This window comes from Protopterus annectens, chromosome 9.part0 (assembly GCF_019279795.1).
Source record: "Protopterus annectens isolate FY-2018-M chromosome 9.part0, PAN1.0, whole genome shotgun sequence".
Lineage (NCBI taxonomy): Eukaryota > Metazoa > Chordata > Ceratodontiformes > Protopteridae > Protopterus > Protopterus annectens.
Genome location: NC_056743.1, coordinates 1,111,994 through 1,118,404, shown reverse-complemented (window position 1 = coordinate 1,118,404; position 6,411 = coordinate 1,111,994). Strand labels below are relative to the sequence as shown.

The 6,411-nt window shown below is 43.1% G+C and overlaps 1 protein-coding gene across 1 annotated transcript in view; it reads left to right on the top strand.

Annotated features, from left to right (window-relative positions):
- Nucleotides 1-6,411, top strand: part of PPFIA1 (PTPRF interacting protein alpha 1) — a 2,891,353-nt gene that overhangs the window by 2,017,517 nt on the left and 867,425 nt on the right. The window lies entirely within an intron of this gene.

The window sequence follows — 6,411 nt, the reverse complement described above, 5'->3', positions numbered from 1 at the left end:
CCTTGGACGTACACAGACAGCCAAGATTCTACTTGAGCAGGACTAAAGCTCTAAGAAAAACTGAGCAATTACTAGTGTCATATGCTGCAGGATCAGAAGGAAAGGCTATTTCAAAGCAGACATTTTCAAAGTGGATAAGCCCCTGCATCCATTTTTGCTACCTACACCATGGCAAACCTGTGTTCAAGGGCATTAGGTCTCATTCCACCAGAGGTGCTGCTACTTCAGCAACCTTTCTCAGAGGAGTACCAACCAAAGACATTTTAGAGGCAGCTACTTGGAGTTCTGTTCATACCTTTACAAAGCATTATCATCTGCCTCTCTACTCTAAGTCCAGGGCAGGCTTTGCCACTGCACTGCTGCAGGGCCTTATAGCCGCACCTAATGCTGTTTAGCTCCATCCTTCCAACCATAACTTTGGGATTCTACCCAAATGTAATGACTGCAACAGTGAAACACAAAGAACATAGTACAGTTGTGTACACTTACCATAAATGTAGATGTTCGAGTGTATTCACTGTTGCAGTCCAGGTTACCCTCCCGCCTTCCCCCTGTCATTCTGGAGTTTATCTTTCCTTCTCTATCTTCTACAACCTATGTGGTGTATTTGCTTGTAGATGAAGGTAAAGTTTATATTTATGCATGTATATGTGTGTGTATATATATATATATATATATATATATACTTTTGCTAACTTTTTGTGGGCAGCTGACATCGGGGGCAAGAAAAACTGAAGAAAATGGCGTCGGTGTTTTTACCCCTGACAACCTGACGTCATGGAAGAGAAGACAGCAACCGACGCAGGACCCAAGACTTTGGAATTCAGGCCGACTGAGGGCAACCCGCAAGCAGATTACTCAAATGTAATGATTGCAACAGTGAATACACTCGAACATCTACATTTATGGTAAGTGTACACAACTGTACTTTCTTTGACTCTGTCTTCAATGGAGCTTCCACACAAAAGTCCAAGTTGGATGCGAAGCCATCCAGCTCCATGACTGCCACTGCATCACCTAAAATATCTTAAGATCCGACTACTTCAGATCCTAAAATACCTACTTGGATCCGATACTCTCCCTCTATAGACCCCAGTGCCTTATAGGGTCCCATCTCCCTTCCTTGAGAGACAGCGATCCAAATCACCATCTGTTGCTTCATCTTGTTCTTCCAGGAGTCTCACCGAAGCCAACTTGGATAGAATGAGGAGGAAGTTTCTCTTGGAGCAGATACAGTTGGGGGTTCTCTCGGCTCTTACCCTTCAGTTCAGGAAGCCTTATCTAGCTCTACCTCTTCATTATCAGCTCCATCTCTGATTCAACACTTTGTTTCGGAGTCCTTGGATCCAAGTTCGTCGAGACTGTCTGGATTGGATCCAAGGACAGTGGTATCCTCTGGTTTTTCTCTGAGCACCCCAGCTCCAGCAAATTCAGAGCTGAATGGCTGTCAGAGCTCGAGTTGGATTTGAGGTGTTGGAGTCGACTCCAAAGTTTTTGGAGCAGTCTCTGCTCCTCAGATCCTCGGTCCTGGACAGCTTGCCTGCAGTCTCTGCCTTAGGTAGATTGCCTTTGGGGCAGAAGCATGTCTTCTCGGCTCCATTGGCTTCCTTCTCCCTGGGACAGTCTGCCTTTGAGAGATGGATGGTCCCCCCTCGTATCTTCCTTCAGCATCTTATTTGTCTTTGCACCATAATCCTCAACATTTGACTATAAAGGGGACAGCCAGTCCAAACCCTCCAGACTACTAGGCAGAGTAGTACAAGGCACTTGGATTCCCCACAGGAATCTATCACAGAAGACACTGATTTTGATGAAAGGGAAGGATCCTCTAAATCCACACCTGAAGAAGTCTTATTTGATGACATTCTGGAGATCCTCAAGCAACAGGGTGGTTGGTCTTCCCAGAATCCGGAGGAATCATTGTTTCTGGAGGCAATTGGATCTGACCCATCTATCTCCTGGGTAACTTTGCCTACTGATGAGCTCATTGATTTGATTTCTCAGTGGGCCTGGAAGGAACCTGATATGGTTAAACTTATCCCCAGAGACCAGACAGAATTCTGGCACCTCCAACATAAATGGAATACTGTAGCAAGGGAGTACTAGTAGACGCCATGGTCATGGCAGTGGCCACAAAGAAGGAACTTGCAGAACAAAGTTCAACTGTCCATCCCCCAATAGACAGTCCAAGGCTTTGCACAGATTTGGAAAGCATGTCTGTGCTTCGGCGACCTTAGGTGACTCTTAGGTCACTGAAGTGTTTGGCACATTTTTGTAGATTGCAAAGAGATTTGATAAAGGAGCCATCATATACTCTTTCGGGGAGCACTGCTGCAGAGACTCTAGCTTCAGTAGCCTCGCAGTTGGCAACCCTTCTGTCCATCTCAAATCTGACCATGAGGCTTATCTCTCATGCAGCTGAGGGTACCTCAGGTTTGGCAGGTTCATGCATCTCAATAAGGAGACATGCCTGGATGCGCTTGTGTGACTTTGCGGATTCTTTTGCATCTTCTTTCATCAATGCTTCCTTTGACAGATCTTTATTATTTGTCTCCAAGGTGAAGGGCGCACACTCCAGGTGTGAAAACAATGGAAAGACTCTCTCTGCTGTAGTAGTACATTTTTAAACCCTGCAAAGAACCTTCTCTATGAATCACTGAGGGGGAAGAAAGATGTGGTTCAGAAAATGTCAGGGTCCTTTCTAAGATGCAAGTGGAGGAGATTCCTTTCCAGAGGCAGAGGGGGGAATGCTAATGGAAGACGTGGCCTACAAAATCAAGGGTCTATAGAGACATTCTCTGACAGATCCTGTCATTGCTGCTGAAAGGAGGCCTGATTGAGCCTTCTGGAGGCAATAGGGGGTCATTTATCCTTGTACCAGAAAGCCTGGCTAGATATCACAAAAGACACTTGGGTGCTGAGGATTATTTCCTGAGGTTATATACGTCCCATTTCCCTTCCATCTCTGTCTTCACAAAAAGTTTCCTGATGTTCCCCCCAATCAGAGGAGAGCATCAACACTAGAAATACAAAAGCTGCTAGAAAAAAAAAGTCATCCAAGAGTTCCCAGCAGACCAGAAGTGATCCAGAACTTACGCAAGATTCTTTTTAGTGCCAGAGAAAACAGGGGATTGGATACCAGTTCTGGATCTCAGCAACTTGCATAAGTCAGTTCGACACTCAGAGTTTCAGATGGTCACAGTTCAGTCCATCCTGCCATTCCTAGGTGATGATGATTGGATGTGCTTGATAGACCTTCAAGATGTGTACTATCACATAAAAATGAACAGGCGTCCAGAAGGATTTTAAGCTTCTGGCTGGGAGATCGACATTACCAGTTCTGAGCCTAGCCCTTTGGTCTCACCACAGCCACCTCGGTGTTCACCAAATATAAAGCAGTGGTGGCAGCTCACTTGAGACTGCAGGGATTGTGGGAGCTTCCATATTCATATGACAGGTTTATTACCACTCCGACCAGGCATGTACTCATAATAGCGAGAGACCTGGCACTCCAAACTTGATCTGTTCTGTGAATTAAAATAAATTACAACAAATCTCAATTGCAGCTGTCTCAAACACTTGAATTCATAGGGGCAAATTTCAATACAGTATCTGTGACAGCTTCATTTCCCCTAAACAGAGTATGAACATTAAGATTCCAGGTGGCAGAATTTATTCACAATGCCGGAATTTCAGCCTGATAGATTCTTCAAGCCTTGGGGTCAGTGGCCATAATTCTTGTTCTCCTGGTAAGATATATGAGAATTCTTGAGTGGATGCTAGCATTCCAGTGGTCAATTCTTTATCAGCAGATGTCAGTTCAAATAAGGGTCACACAAGCATGCAAGAAATACCTTTGTTGGTGGATATGGTCAGATCAGCTTTTACAAGGCCGTCTGTTCATTCTCCCTCAACCCGAGGCCATAGTGATCACGGACGCATTTCAGATTAGGTTGGGGGGGCACTTCCTGGGGAAGAGAGTCCAAGGTACTTGGCCTCCTGAAAAGGCTAATATGCATATACATGGTCTGGAGATGAGAGCAGTGCTTTTAGCGTTACAATCTTTTTAGGATGCTCAACCTCTGGGGACAGTTGTGATCCAAACAGACAGTATGTCAGTAGTTTGGTACAGCAGCAAACAAGGAGGAACCAGGTCTTATCCTTTTTGCTGAGAAGCACTCAGAGTGTGGCAATGGGCAGTCTCATCCAACTGTTTTTTGATAGCAACGCACATTCCGGGAAAGTCCAGTGTAATAGCAGACAAATTGAGCAGGTCCGTTTTACTACCTCATGAGTGGTCTCTCAACAAAATAGTGACAGAAGCGATTTTCTGTCAGTGGGGCCAGCCTTGATGTGATCTTTTTGCATTTCACCTAAACAAGAAGTACACCAGCTTTTTTGCCCTAATCACCCCCAATGGGGGAATCACAGTGGGGTGCTATGCTCTATGATTGGCCCTCCAATCTTTTCTATGCTTGTCCAGCAACTCCACTGACTCCAAAATTCCTACAGAAAGCTTCAAGGTTGAAGAGGAAAGTCATCCTCTTTGCACCTTACTGGCCTCAGCAGGTCTGGTTCTCCTTCCTTTGGCCTCATCGTATTTACCCACTTTGGATTCTGGATCTGACTGCAGACCTACTGTCTCCTCCAACAGGCATGATTCATGTGGACATCTCACAGCTTGTTTTTCCAATTCCATTAATAACCAACAAACTGTGCTCTTGTTCCCTGTCCATCATATACGGCTTCCCATAAAGCTTCCACCAGGAAAATCTACAAGCATAAGTGAAAGAGGTTTGCTTGTTGGGCACATCAAAAACATATCGATCCATTTTCAGCCCCTGCACAAAGTGTCCTAGAGTTTTGACCAAAAACTTTTAATGAGGGAGCTATCTTCTGTACCATAAAAGTTAATTTGGCATCAATCCCTAACTTTCATGTAGCAGTTCTTCTCTAGCCTCTATGATATGCAAGGCTTTCCTAAAAGGTAATCTTACTTATACCACCTTGTAAAGATCCTACTCCTCCATGGGATTTGAATCTTTTTTTTGCAAGCGTTAATCTATTCTCCCTTCGAACCAGCAGGAAAACGTGATCTTAAATTTCTGACTTGGAAGATATTTTTAGTGGCTATTCCCTGTGCTAGGAGAATTTCAGAACTCCAAGCATTATCCTTTAAACCTTCTTGCCTGATTTTCCGTAAGGATAGTGTGTCGTTAAGAACCAATTTTTCCTAAGTTGGTGTCAGAATTCCGTATCAATCAATCTATTAACTTGCCTGTTTTCTTTCCAAAATTCAAAAACAAAGGTGGATATATTGCATTAACTGGATGGTCATAGACAGTTGTACTTCTGCTTACAGAGGACAAAAGACATTAGAAAATCTGATCAGTTATTTATGTCCTTTGCAGATAAATTACCATATCTGCTACACAGGTAACATTAGCAAGGTGGATTATGGACTGCATAGCCTCTGTCTGTAGTAAATTGGCATTTCATTACAAAACTTTTAAGAGCTCGCTCTACTAGATCTATGGAAACCTTGTCAGTATTTTTATCCAGCCGTTCCATGGGTGACATATGTGCTGCTGCTACTTGGGTTAATCCTCATACCTTTAATTACTCATTACAAATTGGAACTGGTCTTGAGGGGAAGAGCAGCCTTTGGTTCATCCTTGCTCAGGAACATCCTTCCTTAGAGTTCACCTGGGATATCGGACTCTGTCCCAGTGGTTGAGGAATAAATGAAAATTGACAGCATCAAATAACGAAGTTGTATACTCGCCATAGTGTTCCATCTCTGCTGTCCATTTTCATGCTTCTTTAACTCCCCAACCTTTATCATCATGGATTTCTGGATGAATGAGATACTACTAAGACACCACATTGTCTTGCAAGAAGCCTCAGATATTGGTGTCCTTTGTTAGGGCCATTATTCTAGTTTCTGCTATTTATGTCATCTAGTAAATGAGATCTGAGGTGTGGTAGAGGTTGGTGCAGTATGGTTAGGCAGGAGCTTGAGAATTCCAGTTGGCCACTAGCTGTAGTAATAGCTGAGTCTGATCCAAGGTTCAAATTCTAACCCATTGGTTGAGGAAGAATGAAAATGAACAACACAGGTAGAACATTATGGTAAGTACAGAACTTTTTTGCAGGATGCCATACATCATTTCTATTTTTTTGTTAATTGTTGGCTTGTCAGGAACAATTGAGGTGGTTTGTAAAGTGCACAGAGTTTTTGGTAATGAAATATTTTTAATTAATATCAACCAGTCTTCAAAAATGTCATAGTTTTAATAATTGTTCGGTTTAGCTTTAAAATCTTAATTTGTCCCTGTATAATCATTGTTTAAATTGATTTTAGAGATCTACCCTTCTTTAAATCAGCAGAGAGTGCATATAGAAACATCT